Raw genomic sequence first — 14811 nt, forward strand, 5'->3', positions numbered from 1 at the left:
TTTCATGTTTAATTTCAATGCCACTAAATACAACTGTAACCTCTAAGGCCATATGACAGAGTTGGATCAAATATTTGAACATGCTCTTTATTTACTTATTGAGATACAGCACAGAATAGGTCCTTCTGACCCTTTAGGGCACATCACCCAGCAATTCCAATTTAATCCTTGCCAAGTCATTGGAACAATTTACAATGACCAATTAACCTACCAATCGGTACATCTTTGGACTGTGGGAGGAAACCAAAGTACCCTGAGGAAATCCACAAGGTCATGGGGAGAACATACAAATTCTTTACAGGAGGCAGTGAGACTGAACCTGGGTTGCAGGTAGTGTAAAGCATTGTGCTAGCCATTACGCTACGCTCCTACATGGAGACCATTTTCAGAGATGAGCTCCTGTTTTTCTGTGGTGATTGGCTTTTGGTTGTCTCTAATCAGAGACCCAACTACCGATTTTCAAATGTGTAATAGCAGTCTAGAAATTGGCTACAATGAATGGCAGCATACCATTATTCTGATTCGGAATGGATGAAGCTCTGAAGAAATGCATACAGTATATGTTGAATAGACCTTTTAATTTTGGAGTAGATGGATTCCTATTTAGTTTGCATTGTCCGCATTCAAGCTTGTAGATCCTCAGCTTATTGTGCCTGGATAACATACATATTCAGTGAAGCTGTAATTGCTGGCTCACTGAAAATTATATTGTAGAAAATGTCAAAAATTTATTGAGGCCTGAAACAAAAGACTTAAAATTTTTAAGACTTGTCTTCAGAGTAGCAGTTACAGATGGGTGTTCACGAATGTTTCCTAAATGTCCTCCAGTTATTAACCACGTAAGTTATCAACATTATTACCAGGTTTCCAGATCACTATCCATTCAAATGGTGAAGGTGTCAGATGGGAAAGCCTGTAGCAGAAGAGCAAAGCAGTGAAGCCATTAAGGAGGTAGAACGAAATTGCAGTTGAAGATGAGTTGGGGAAGAAGATTGTAGAAGGTGGTAGTTTAGGAGAACTAAAATGACTGCAGGAGGGGCACAGATTATATATTATTTACTGGTATACATGCAAGAAAACACCTCCACTCCTCTAAAAACATTATTTTGGCCTTTCTGACCTTTTTTGATCTATACTGTTAGGTAAGAATAAAATAAATGCTAATAGATGTGTGCCACATACTTACATCAGTTTCCTGCTAACATGTTTCTTGAAAATGAATTAGCTGATTACCTGTTCTTTGACAAGTTCAAGATGGATTTGTGAAGTGTTTGAAGTTTTTGTATTCTACCATCTCCAAAATTACCCATTTCTCAGAGTTAAATTTATCCCCAAGGTAATAAAATTGTTGTGACATTATTTGTTCATTTGATATCCCAGTTACTGCAAAATATAAATCAATATCCAAAAGCAATTAACTTGTATTTCACTGTACTGTTAATAAATGACAATAATCACTCATAATAATGAGGACAAAACAATCTAAATGTATGTTTCTTGCAAGTTGAAAAGATTAGAAGGGATTTCCAAATATACAGTAACATAGGAGACAGGATGTCTCTAATAAATATCTAGTATAATCGGTGTAGGTATTTATGAGTGTGACATACACTATGGATTAACAGCTTATAGATCTAATTGCTTTCATGGTAATATAAAATTAACACCTTAGTAAGGAATAAAATGCTCCTAACATTTTTCGAGATGAGGAAAACTACTAACATCACAGTAAGAGTGTATTCAATCAACTCTTTAACACTCTTCACAAGTGGTTCACAACCCTTAACTGATCTCTTCCAACCATGTGATCTGCTCATGTTTGTCCACGTCAAAACACTCATCCTTTGTCTTTACTACCTCCAAAGTGAAGTATTTCAAGATACTTCCATCTTCATCTGCCTTCATGGCGGTTAGAAAGCACCCACAACACAACTCAAAAGCAAGTGCACTGAAAAAGCCAATATTTATCTTTCAACCAACATATGATTTGGTCATTGTCATGTTAACTTTTTTTGTGGGAGCTTGTAGTACCCAAATTTCCTAAATTATCTATTTGCATTTCATATTTCATGTTATATTTCCATATGACAAAGAGCAACATTCTGTCTATCATCTATGCTGGTTGACTGGACAATCTATCAATCCCATTCCCCATTTATTTACCGCAGCCTCTTTTTCACACATATCCATTCATGCTTCACCGAGCCTCCTGTTCACTACCTGCACTAGGATTAAAATCTCATACTCAACTAACCTGAAAATCATCAGATATTTAAGATGTGAGAGTAAACCAGAGAGTAGGGGAAATTTACATAACACAGGTACACATTTGCCATTTTGACTTCCAATGGCGTTGGAAGTCAAAAATTGATTCTTGACCTATAAGACAGCTGTGCTGTAGCACCAAAGGAACTAAACCACAAAAGATTCCTAAGTGCTTATAGTAAACTTTACCAATAATGTGTAAAGAATAATGTCCATGTGAATCTTACTTGTTGCACTTTTCATTACTTGAGCTCATTCATCATACTGTGCTCATAGTCCAACAACTTTCATTCATCCAGACCTTCCTGCTCACCAATTAGCATTAGCTGCCAACCTGGCAATGCCATAGTTTTAAAATTTTTATTTGGTTTCAAACACCTCCATGATATTGTCCTTTTTCTATCTCTGTAATCCTTTCCAATATGATAAATCTCGAGATCGCTGTCTCCTCCAATTCTTGTCTTTATTTCAGACCTGCTTTTAAGTAGATTATCTATGGAAAATGCAATATGTCATTTATGTTAAGTTTATACATTTCTACTTTAAATATAGAATACATATTTCTTCTTCAAGACTGTGTATATTTTGGAGAATGCCTGTATCTTGAATATGATAATAAAATAAACAGCTACTGGTTTGTATCATGCTATCATGACATATCACAGGTTTTTTGGTTATAGTTTACAGCAGCTGAGCCTTTTATCTACCTAGACCTGATCTCTGGAATTTCCTAGCTGCCTACCTAACTCTCCATTCTTCTTTGCACCGCATTACCTACCTCACTGACTGACTTTTCATTTCCCAAAACCTCTTTGTGGCTGGGAGTCAGTTTAAGTTTCACAATGCTCCAGTAGAGTTCTTGGAAAGGTCTTTGCTAATAGACGTAATTTTTAGGTGTTGGAAATTACGGAGGATCATGCATTGAACGTGAAGGCTAATGGGATGAGTTACAGGGAAACTTACGATTGAGTTCTGGCTAGGAAATGAGAGGGTGAGAGCAAAAGTGCAGGAGATACAACAGATAGGCTTCTCAAGCATATCAATTATTTGCCGGAATAAAAACCATAGTTAAGGAAAAAGGGTGACATTTTGGAATCACAAATAGAGAGCTTGGATCATTAGAAAGAGAAAACCTGGGAGAATGGAGTGGAGTCCTTATGGGAAGCAGATGAGTAGTCAAACTATCTATGGGAGTCAACAGATATGCTGGTAGCCAGCACTGTTCACTAAAATTAAGTTGTCAAGAAAAGGAAGGGAAAAGTTGAAGATAAACCTTAACAGCAGAAGAAATTTAAAAAATTCAAGTTCTGTATGAGAGCAGGAACTATGGAGCCCTTGTAAGACTGAAACAAGGAGTCTTCCACATATCCTACAATGAGACAATGAAAATCTTGAACCCAAAGGCTTCCAATAGTCACACATTTATGTGGAAGAAATGAAGAGAGTTAAAGAAGAAAAGCATCTATCTGTACTTGTTGCTTGACCTACTGAGTATCTCCAGCATTTTCCACTTTAACTTTAGAGTTAAGCCAAGTTGTTCAATGTGGGAAGAAGATCAGCTTGGCAAAAGACAGGAGTTATGAAGTCTGGTAGGGTCTTTGTTGACAGAAGAAGGAAAGGGCCATCAGGATGTGCTGACATAAGATGAAAGTGTAGGGATATCAGATATAATGGTAAAAATGAAGTGGTTGGGGCAAGGCAATAGGAAACTGCTTAACTGGCAAGGTTATCTGAATTGAATTTGGAGGATTTGTCCAATTCAATGGTAAAAAAAATGCAGAGTTGCACTGTCCCCTGCTGGCAGGAGGAAGAAGACAACCAGTAAAGAAGGCAAGGCTAAAGGTTCCACTGAGATGAAGAGCAGGAAATTGCTGCCACAGTCCTGGATTTGGTGCAGTTAGTTGCCTAATGACCAAAGAAATGTTGGAATGGTGAAAAGAGTATCATGGCCTTCTGCAGTGCTGCTTCATCCCCATCCATCTGCTCTTAATCCCACTTCAGCCACACTTAATTCAACTATATTACTTTCTCCATGTCCTGTAACTAATGATACTCAAAGTAGTATCATATATGTGTCATAGTCACTCTCAAAGAAAATAATGTATCAGAACGACCAAAGGTAGAATGTTTTAAGTCATCATTATGCACATGATCACTTTCTCATTGTTGCTGGAGTGAGCAGTGTAAGCAATGTGGCTGGATGAAAAGGAATTACCTTGAGAACTCTGAGATTCCTGTCTTCTCAGCATGACCCGATTCACGAAGGCCAAGGTTACATTGAGTCTGCCTTTCAGAAGCACTTACTTTTCCACAGGTGTCAACTGGAGTATGTGTAGTGCCTCTCTAGTCTTGTTTCTCTCCCTCCAACCACTCAATGCTTGCAATTAATCACACACAAAAGTTTCTCTGTTCCCTTCTTGGAAAACTTAAAACACCAGGGAGCAGTCACGTAAGTTCACCCGCTTGATACTTAGTTGCCCAGTCTACCATCCTAATTTCATAGTCCGAAAATGCTCTGACAAACAACTGACCATTTTATCCATAAACGCTCAATAGTTTGCATTAATTCATGTGTGGACAGTACATTGTGATCACACAGGTAATCCCCTTCATGCAGCTAATTATCAGCAATAAACAAATAAAAAGGAAAGTATTTAGAATATGGAAAAAAAAAGCTATCTGTAATACTATTCTTAAATCACAAACAAGAATTATTTGAGAACTTGTTGAATTTCAGCAGTAGGACTCCACTCTCTCTCTGGGTCAGAAGGCTTTGGGTTCAGTTCCCTCAGAGATGAGCATGCAAATGATTTCACTGCAGAAAAGAGGGAGTTCTGCAGCTTTGCATTCTGTCTTCTGGACAAAAAAAAATTAAAGTTCAAGTGTATATAGAGATTCCATGCACAATGTTGAGAGATGAAGGAATGTATTAGAACCATCAAAGTTAAAATATTTTATATCATTTTTTTTGCATTTAATTACGTTCTCCTATTAATAACAGATTATTCGATACTATTGTAGTTTGTAGGAACTTTTATCTCAAAAGTACTTCCTTTGATATAAAATGTTTTGAACGCATGCCCACTTACACCACTGAAGCAGGAAGCTTCATGTTCAAGGGGCTTCAGCACATATAGACTTACACTTAGTCATTTAAATAAAGCCTTAAACTGAAGCCCTTTTGCTCACTCAGGTAGACATGAAAAATCTCATGGGCATTGTGAAGAGTAACAGAGTTATCCCCAAGATCTGGGCAAATGTTGATCTTTGAAATAAAGTAGATTACCATATTTCTATTTGTAGACACTTGGTATACACAATTTGCTTTTTCTTTTACAATGCAATGGTGACTGCAAAGAAGTATTTAATTGGCTGTGTAAGTGCCTGACAACATCCTGAAAGGGATGTGATAGACACTACAGTATATAATTACATTTCCTTCTTTCACTGATTGATTCTTGACTTCAATTTCCAGTGTAAGATGGTTTTGCAGAGAGAATGTTATCCTTATCCCATTATGAATGATGGAATCATCTCTTAAGAAGACTGTTGTCTGATGCTACAGCTAACTTTCTACAGCTTACAGGAAAGTTGTTTTAATTTTATTGACCTGGAAAACCAATAAGTATCTTATCAAGTTGCAGTAATTTGTCACTCTCTCCAACAAGACTATCAAGTATATACATTAGAGCCACATTACCATGTCTGTATTTTTCAGAATGAAACCTAGGGACTAAGCATAATATTGTCTGCTAAGTGAAGTTTTCCAATTTTGGGGGGATTTCATTCAAAATATTGATTGCAAGTGGGGAAATAACTTGTAGATTAATTCCCCTGGCTAAGATTTTGAACAGGAGTCAATTTTTCAGAACTCATGTATGAATAGGCTGAAAATAATTGTCATGTAAAAGGTTTAATTTGTAAATGTGATTGCAATACACACAAGAAGTTTCACTTGTAAGTTTACCTGCACAGAATAATGATAATGGTAACATTACAGAAATGACTTACACACTATATCGTTTTCTAATTCAATAGCTTCACTAGCAATAAATCAACTTAATTTTTTAACATAATGCTTCTGTTTTTGGTCTGCTTGGAACAGACTAATTTCCTTTTTTTTCTCTTCGGATGTTTTTCTCTGAATTTTTATGTGTCGCATGTTGAGTTAGATTATCACAAACAAAAGGAAATTCTTGTCACTGACACACGGAGTGGGGAAGCATTATTACAATGCTCATTAGAACCCTTTGGGACCATCACATAATCTGTCTTAGAATATAATAAGCATGCACTGAGAGTGACACATTTCTAGCTTCATGGTATATTGTCAATCAAGAGCCTTTTGTTTAGTGTCAATTACAAAGCTAAACAGAATATAATCGTATATGGCATATTGCAGTATGGTTTTGTATATCAGTTAAATTACCTTCATGATATCTTATTTACTTTAGAACACATCTTTTCATCAGGATACAAAGAAAAGGTACATTTGAAAGCCATGAGGTATAAGTTGCCAGTTTTATATATTAACTGCCATTTGTCTTTTTCCCTTTTTAAGTTAATTATTCTCAGCATGAAATACATTTGCCTAATTGCAAAAAACTCACCCAACCAGAGCTTTTAGAAATTAAAATCCAATAACCCGAGAGAATGAACCTGTTTAAAGGAGTGTTCAAATTCACAATTGTGTTCAAATATGTGAATACTGTATAATACAAGAAAAAAACACCATTATTATGATGTTTAATGGCCATAACAATAAGGTTTGCTTAGAAAATACATTTTGGAACTTGGCTGTTGTTCCCTTTAAATAATTAAATTAAATTTTAATGACTGATGGTATGTTATACAGTAATGAACAATAAAGATAATTTTTCCATGTTTTATCATGCAGCTTTCTTTTCATTAGCAATAAATAATATACCTTGCAGGCTCCGACTGGTGTTAATATGTGGTTTGAAGTTATTACAACAACACAGGAGATCATTAATACTAAGTCCCAAATAGAGCAGTCCAGTCAGTCCCATTAACTGCAAGTAATTGGAAAGGCAAATGGAATGTTGACTCCTATTGCGAGAAAATATTCCTGCAAAAACTGTACAGGATGTTGGGAGATCATACCTGAAATATTGCACACAGGTTTGCTCTACATATTTAAGGAGGTTATGCCTTGGAGGCTCTGCAGAAGAGATTCATTATGTTAATTCCTGGGCTGAATCTGATGTCTTATGAGAAACAATTGTGGAGACCATATCATCCAGAGTTGAGAAAAATGAGAGGTAACCTCACTGAAGCATGTAGTATACGGAGTAGGCTTGACAGTATAGATGCTGCTTGAATGTTTCTCCCAGTAGAGAATCTCGAATCAGTGTGCACAGGCACAGAAAAACGGGATACCCATTTAACAGAGACATGAGGATGATTTCCTTCTTTCAGGGGATTTAGTTTATGAGTCCTTAAAGTTCTTTACCCATTTCTTTTAAGAATTTTAAAGTGAATCTGCTATCAATGCAGAAGAACCTAAATAAACTGGAACAGGAATAGTCCATATTAAAGCCTTCTCTGCATTCACTAAAATCATGGTTGATTTAATTCTAAGCAACACACATAAAAGTTGCTGGTGAACGCAGCAGGCCAGGCAGCATCTCTAGGAAAAGGTACAGTCAACATTTCGGGCTGATACCCTTCGTCAGGACTAACTGAAAGATGCTGCCTGGCCTGCTGCGTTCACCAGCAACATTTATGTGTGTTGCTTGAAATTCCAGCATCTGCAGATTTCCTCGTGTTTGTGATTTAATTCTAATCCTGGTCTCAATTGTACAAACTCTTTATTTTCATAATATTAAAATATATTTTCATCTCAGCCTTGAACTTACTTATTGATTTAGCTCCACACATCTTTGGGATAGAGAATTCCAAAGATTTGCGTTATTCTTTGAATTTTATTAGTGCCCTTGTTGAAAGTAAATTTTATTATTAAAGTACATATATGTCACTATATACGTCATTATATACAACCCTGAGACTTATTTTCTTGTGGACATACTCAGCAAATCTATAGAATAGTAACTATAACAGGATCAATGAAAGATCAACCAGAGTGCAGAAGATAACAAACTGTACAAATGCAAATGTAAATAAATAGTAAAAAAAAATGAGAACATGAGATATTAAGGTAAAGACTCCTTTAAGTGAGATCATTGGTTGTGGAAATACTTTTTTGTGATTGCTGCTGTTTACATCACCCCCATCCCCAAAGCTGTGTGCTAGAGCTGGGGAAGTACTACAGGGACTCTATGACACCACCTGTGACCTCAGAACCACTCACTGATGGTTTCTTCATTGTTGCTGATGACTTTTATCATGCCAACTTAAAAACAGTGCTGCCAACGTTCTACAAGCATTTCAATTCACAACCAGAGGAGAGAATAAATTAGACCTGGTTTACACCAATATTTGTATAACCTAAAAGGCTGACCCCCACCCTCCCCTTGGATGCTCAGACCACATATCCATTTTGCTAATCCCTGCATACAGACCGCTGGTTAAATGAGTCGGGGAGTTTACAGGGAGATCAGGACCTGGCCAGAAGGTACCACCTCAGAGCTGCAGGACTGTTTAGAAAGCACGGACTGGAGCATGTTCAGGGAGGTGGATGCTTGTGATCATTATGTCAGCATTGATGAATATGTGGGATTGGTGACTGGCTACATAGGAAAATGCATTGAGATTAAACACTACATTGCCAGGGCAAATCACAAACCATGGTTGGTTGCAGAGGTTCATGCACTGATTAGGGATCAGGGTGCTGCCTTCAGATCCAGGCATAGGATGACTCTAAGGTCAGCAAGAGCTGTGATCTCAAGTGCCATCAGGAAGGCAAAGTGAGACTACTCACAAAAGATCTACAGACACCCTTTGTGACACCAGGGACATATGGTGCATGTAGCAAGGTATACAAACCATAATAGATGACAAGTCCACCCTGCCTGTCAACGACAGCAATGCCTCCCTTCCTCCTGATAGGCTGAAGGCCTTCTATGCATGATTTGGCATAATGACTGATGTGACTTTGAGGAAAAGCCCCTTTTCTCCTGAGAAACAGGCACCCCTATCCAACCACAGCTGAGCTGAGGATCCCAGCTAGGATAAACATACCCAAAGCTGCGGGGTTGGACACCATACCTGGAGCTAAGTGATTGTGCAGTCCAGAAAACAGAGATCTTAACAGACATCTTCAATATCTCTTTGCAACTGTCTACTGTCCCTGCAGGCTTCAAGGCAGCAACAATCATTCTGGCTCCCAAGAGAGCGATGGAAACTGGCCTAAATGATTAGCGCCCAGTGGCACTGACCTCAATAATCATGAAGTGCTTTGAGCAGCTGGTAATGGATCATATAAACTCCCACCTTCCAGTTCACCTACTGCTCAAACTGGTGCACTGATGCCATAGCCCTGGCCTTCCATTCCGTCCGTTCCCACTTAGAAAATGATGCCTCGTACACCAGGCTGTTGTTCATTGACTTCAGCTCAGTGTTTAATATAGTCATCCCTCAGAGGCTGGTGGGTAAGGTGTCCTTGTTGGGACTCCTCTCTGTGATTGGATTTAGGACATCTTGAGGGAAAAGAACCAGTCAGTCCCAGCTGGCAGCAACATCTCAATTTCCATCCCGCTCAGCACTGGTGCCCTCTAGGGCTTGCCCACTGCTGAGTCACAACTGCACTGCCAGATCATCAAGTTTGCTGCTTATCCCGCAGTGGTTAGCCTTGCCAGCAATAACGATGAGTTGGCATACAGAGAAGAGTTTGTGATGTTTTTTTCAAATGGTGTGAGAACAACAGCCTGAGTTTCAACGTTGGCAAGGCTGAAAGGAAGATCGACGACATCAGGAAGGCACAGTTCGCTCACTCTCCATTGTACATCAATGGTTCTGCCGTGGAGAGAGTGAAGAGCACAAAGCTCCTTGGTGTGCACATAACGGACAGTCTAACCAGGGCCCACATCACCTTCTCGTTACTCAAGTTGGCACAGCAGTGAGATTGAGGCATGAAAGGCTCTCCACTCCCGTTCGAACATCCGTCTACAGGAGCACCATTGAGAATGTCCTGTCAGGCTGCATCATTGTGTGGTACAGAAGCTGCAAAGCATCGGACTATGAGACTCTACACAGGATAGTATAGACTGCCAAGAGGGTCACTGGAGTCTCCCTCCCGCCTATTTGTGATATTTGCTGGGATTGTTGTAAACGAAAGGCCTGAAGCATTGCTGACGATCCCTACCACCCATCCCACAATCTCTTTGACCCTCTAGCATCAGGAAGGAGCTACAGGAGCATCAGGACTAGGACTATCAGACTGGGTAGCAGCTTCTTCCCTCAGGCTGTGACACTAATGAATACCCTGCCACCACTGAGATCTCTTCACTGGGACAGCGAGTTGTTTACTGTTTACCTGTGCTGCAATTTGCATGCACTTTGGATTATATTTTATTAACTTACTTGTGGTAATATTTTGTTATATGTGCTGTGTGTGCTATATGCTTTGTGGGTGCAGCATGATCTGGAGAAATGTTGTTTCTTTTGGTTGTATATAATGTACAGTCAGATGACAATAAACTTGAACTTGACTCTAAAGAAGACGTCTGTTATTTTGAAAGAGAACTTCAAGTAACTGTTTAAAGTATGGTGTCACAGCAATGTTTGACTGTCCATTTAGCTGTGATACCTTGGTGACTCTTGTCAATTTTGGGCAAAAGCAGTAAGATAGAACTCAATTAAGTTTCCAAAGCAAAAGTCTGCTGCTATAGAAGCTAACAGAGCTGTCACCATTGTTTCCGTTATTTTAGATGCCACCTGTACATTAACAGAGCTGAGCAAAAATCAATGGAAATGATGGCTATTTTTAAGTGCCACCTACTCCCACCATCAGTCCTCCTCTCCATTATCCTAGTACAGGGATCCAACCGATATATGACAATGGCTTGTGATCTGAGTGATCAGGTAGCACTCCCTGAGACAATACACACCATATCCTCTGCCTCTTCAACTCTGATACAACTGGACTTCCATTGCTGGTACAATTTGTATTTCTAATGGAAACACACCTGATTTTATCATTGCTGTTTCCATGAACAGACATTGTTTGTCATGATCCTAGACGCAAATTTTTCTATTATTTTACTCTTACCAGAGGTTCACAAAGCAAGGATTAATAAAACCCTGCTCACTGTAATCTACTTAAAGGATTAAACGTAGCTTCACATGCTCAAATGAACATTATTCAGATTGGTAGATATAAAAGCAGCACAGATTTTTCAAACTGAAATAATAATATATTTATTTATAGCTAAACAGGAACATGAAAGGGAAATTTGAGTTTCAGCCTTTTAAGTACAAGAACTGAACAAGTGTAAAGATATCTAAGAACTTAGGAAATAAGATCAGGAACGAATGTCATTCCATCTGGTGACTTCATGAATAGGGCTTTTGTTTCTAAGTCAGCAGATGAAAGTTCCTTTTTGGAGAAAGTGGCACAAAAATGTAGCCTGCTATTCTAGAGCATCTGTACTGGTAGAGGTACTGTCTAATGACTAAATCTGTAAATCATGCCACTATTTTGAAAAGAGCTCTCCCCATTAACTCGGTCAAATATCTCTACCTTCATAAACTTTACTGACAACAGATTATCCAGTCATTATCTTCTTGCAGTTAGCGGGAGTTTGTTGTGGATAAATCAGTTATTCTTCAAAAGTACTTCATTCCTGTAAAGTTCTTGTAAAGCAATTTGTGATATTATGAGGCTGTGAGAAATGTCATTTTCATTTTCCACACAAACTCCACATTCCTACCTTCTCCCCTTTATTCTCTTTTCCTTTTCCAAAATTCTAGTCTTCTTTCCTAAAGGTTTTCAGTCTTCTGAATAATAATAAAAAGCATGACTCTTCATTCCTAAGTGGATACTCTCATCTTTTGATTATACAAATTGTTTTTATATTCTACTGCAAGTGCCAGGCAACTCCAAAAGCAAAATACTGCAGATGTGGAAATCAGAAACAAAACAGAAAATTGTTGAAATATTCAATAGATTAGGCAGTACCTGTGAAGAAATAAAACAATCAACAGTTAAGTCCGGTGATCTTCCATCTGAACAATGTACAACAGCAGAACAGCTCCTCAAAATCCAATAGCAATGCCAAAGCCTCCAACATCAGCATCCCAGGGATCACTATTGACGCACTGTATGACGCACTTACTGACATTTGAAAACCTTTCCACTTTTCACAACATAGAAGTACTCTCCAATTGTCAGAGGGGTATAATGCAAGCAACACTCAACCCAAGATCACTTACTAAAATGGGTTATTTGTGAAACAAGGTTAGAGGCCACATTTTTATCATGAGTTATGGATTGGGGAAAGACAAATAAAAGGAAAACAAATTTAGTCTGAAACACAATTTAATCCTATTGATTTCTGTCATTTTGGAAAGATAATTTCATTTTATTTTAATTGAGTTTCTTTAAAGTTTAGCATTAGATCATAAAATGACAATATAATAAAATACGGCTAGCATCTTTCGAAGTCCATGCAATGCAAATTAGAATGCCAACATTAGGGGGAGCTAGTAAAACCCTTTAGAAATAAGCCACTTTATAATGAGTTTATAAATATTTAGGAACACATTTGGATCAGTTACTATTTTACTAGTAAATTGTGATATATTTGATCCTGAGTGAGGGCACTCTTGCTGATCTGCTAAAATGAATTTCAGACTCTTAAACTATATTTTAGCAAATGTTGCTTTTTATGTTATAATAAGAGTAAGTGGTTGAAATAGGTATATAGGCATCCGTTAGTGTCGTGAGGCAATTGCTTTAGGCCTGGGCAAGGTTGTATGGAAGACCGACAGTTACCCAAGCTGCAAGTCTCCCCTCTCCACTCCACTGATGTTGTCCAAGGGAAGAGCACTAGGGCCGATACAGCTTGGCACCAGTGTCCTTGCAGAGCAATGTGTGGTTAAGTGCCTTGCTCAACGACACAACACGTTGCTTCTGCTGAGACTCGAACTAGCGACCTTCAGATCACTAGACCGACGCCTTAACCACTTGGCCATGCGCCAACACGAATAGTTTGAAATAGGTAATCACATATATTATTAGTCATATTCTTTTTATAATTCTTATTTTATTATTTTTCTTCTTGTCATTTATATATATATATATATATTCCTATTGTAATTTATAGGTATTGTACTGTACAGCTGCTGCAAACAACACATTTCACAACGGACATCAGTGATAATATATCTGATTTGGATTCTTTGACTGTCTCTGAGTTTGATTAAATTGGCTGCAATTATATTACTGTTACAAACAACTGCCGTTGCAGCTATTAACATAAAATCATAGAGTCAATGAGAAACACAGCACAGAAACAGCCCCATCAGTCTACTGGGTCTGCATTGACCAACAACCACAAATGTACTCTAATTTACAGCACCAGATGGCACTGGTGGAGTTAAGAGACTACTTACTGGTGGCAAACAAACCAAAGAATACAATGAAATTCTTTATTAATTCCACCTTTCCTTGTAAAATTTATGGTAAACGATCACTGCAAACAATGGCGAGGCGAGCGAAGGTGAGACTGAGTCGAGGGTTGAAGCATGCGGTGCGAGGCAAAGCCAAGGTGAAGTCAAAGTTGAGGCATATTTGAGGCGAAGGTGGAGTGGAGGAAAGGCAGATTCAAGGCCCGCCCACCTAAACTGAGAGCAAGGTTTGATCGATCTACATGCCAGGCCGATTTGGAAAGGTTGGATATGGGCCAAAATGGTGGTGGCAGGTTCCAGGCAAAGAGCGTATCAATGCATCATAGCCTGGGTCTTATTGTGAGGAATGACTTGATTTTTGGACATTTTAAATATTCCGCACTGAACTGAGGCTGAGCCTGTGGCTTGCTCCAGGATCCATGTGTGAGAACTCCTCGACGTATACTCAGCTCTGTGTGGAACTGCGCTGAACCTGTGGTCTGTTCCAGATCCATGTGTGAGGACTCCTTGACGTTTACTCAGCTCTGTGCTGAACTGAGCTGAATCTGTGGTCTGTTCCGGATCCATGTGTGAGAACTCCACAACGCTTACTCAGCTCTGCGTTGAACTAAGGCTGAGGCTGTGGTCTGTTCCGGGATCCATGTGCGAGGACTCCCCGACGTTTACTCAGCTCTGCGCTAAACTGAGGCTGAGGCTGTGGTCTCTTCCGGCTGCTACGGGCTTTGCATCTATGAACTCACTTCTGTTCTGAATGCTACTTGCTTAATTTTGTTGTCTGCATGATTTGTTGTTTTTTCTCTCTGTACGATGGGTGTTTGACAGTCTCTTTTTTTTGAAGGGTTCTGTTGGGATTCTTTGTTTCGTGGCTGCCTGTAAGGAGATGAATCTCAAGGTTGTAAAATGTATACCTAGTTTGATAATAAATTTACTTTGAACTTTGAACCTACATTAATTCCATTTTCTTACTCTCCTCAACTACCTCCGGAAATGTTATTA

The sequence above is a fragment of the Mobula hypostoma genome, chromosome 3 (assembly GCF_963921235.1).
Source record: "Mobula hypostoma chromosome 3, sMobHyp1.1, whole genome shotgun sequence".
In the NCBI taxonomy this organism is placed as follows: Eukaryota; Metazoa; Chordata; class Chondrichthyes; order Myliobatiformes; family Myliobatidae; genus Mobula; species Mobula hypostoma.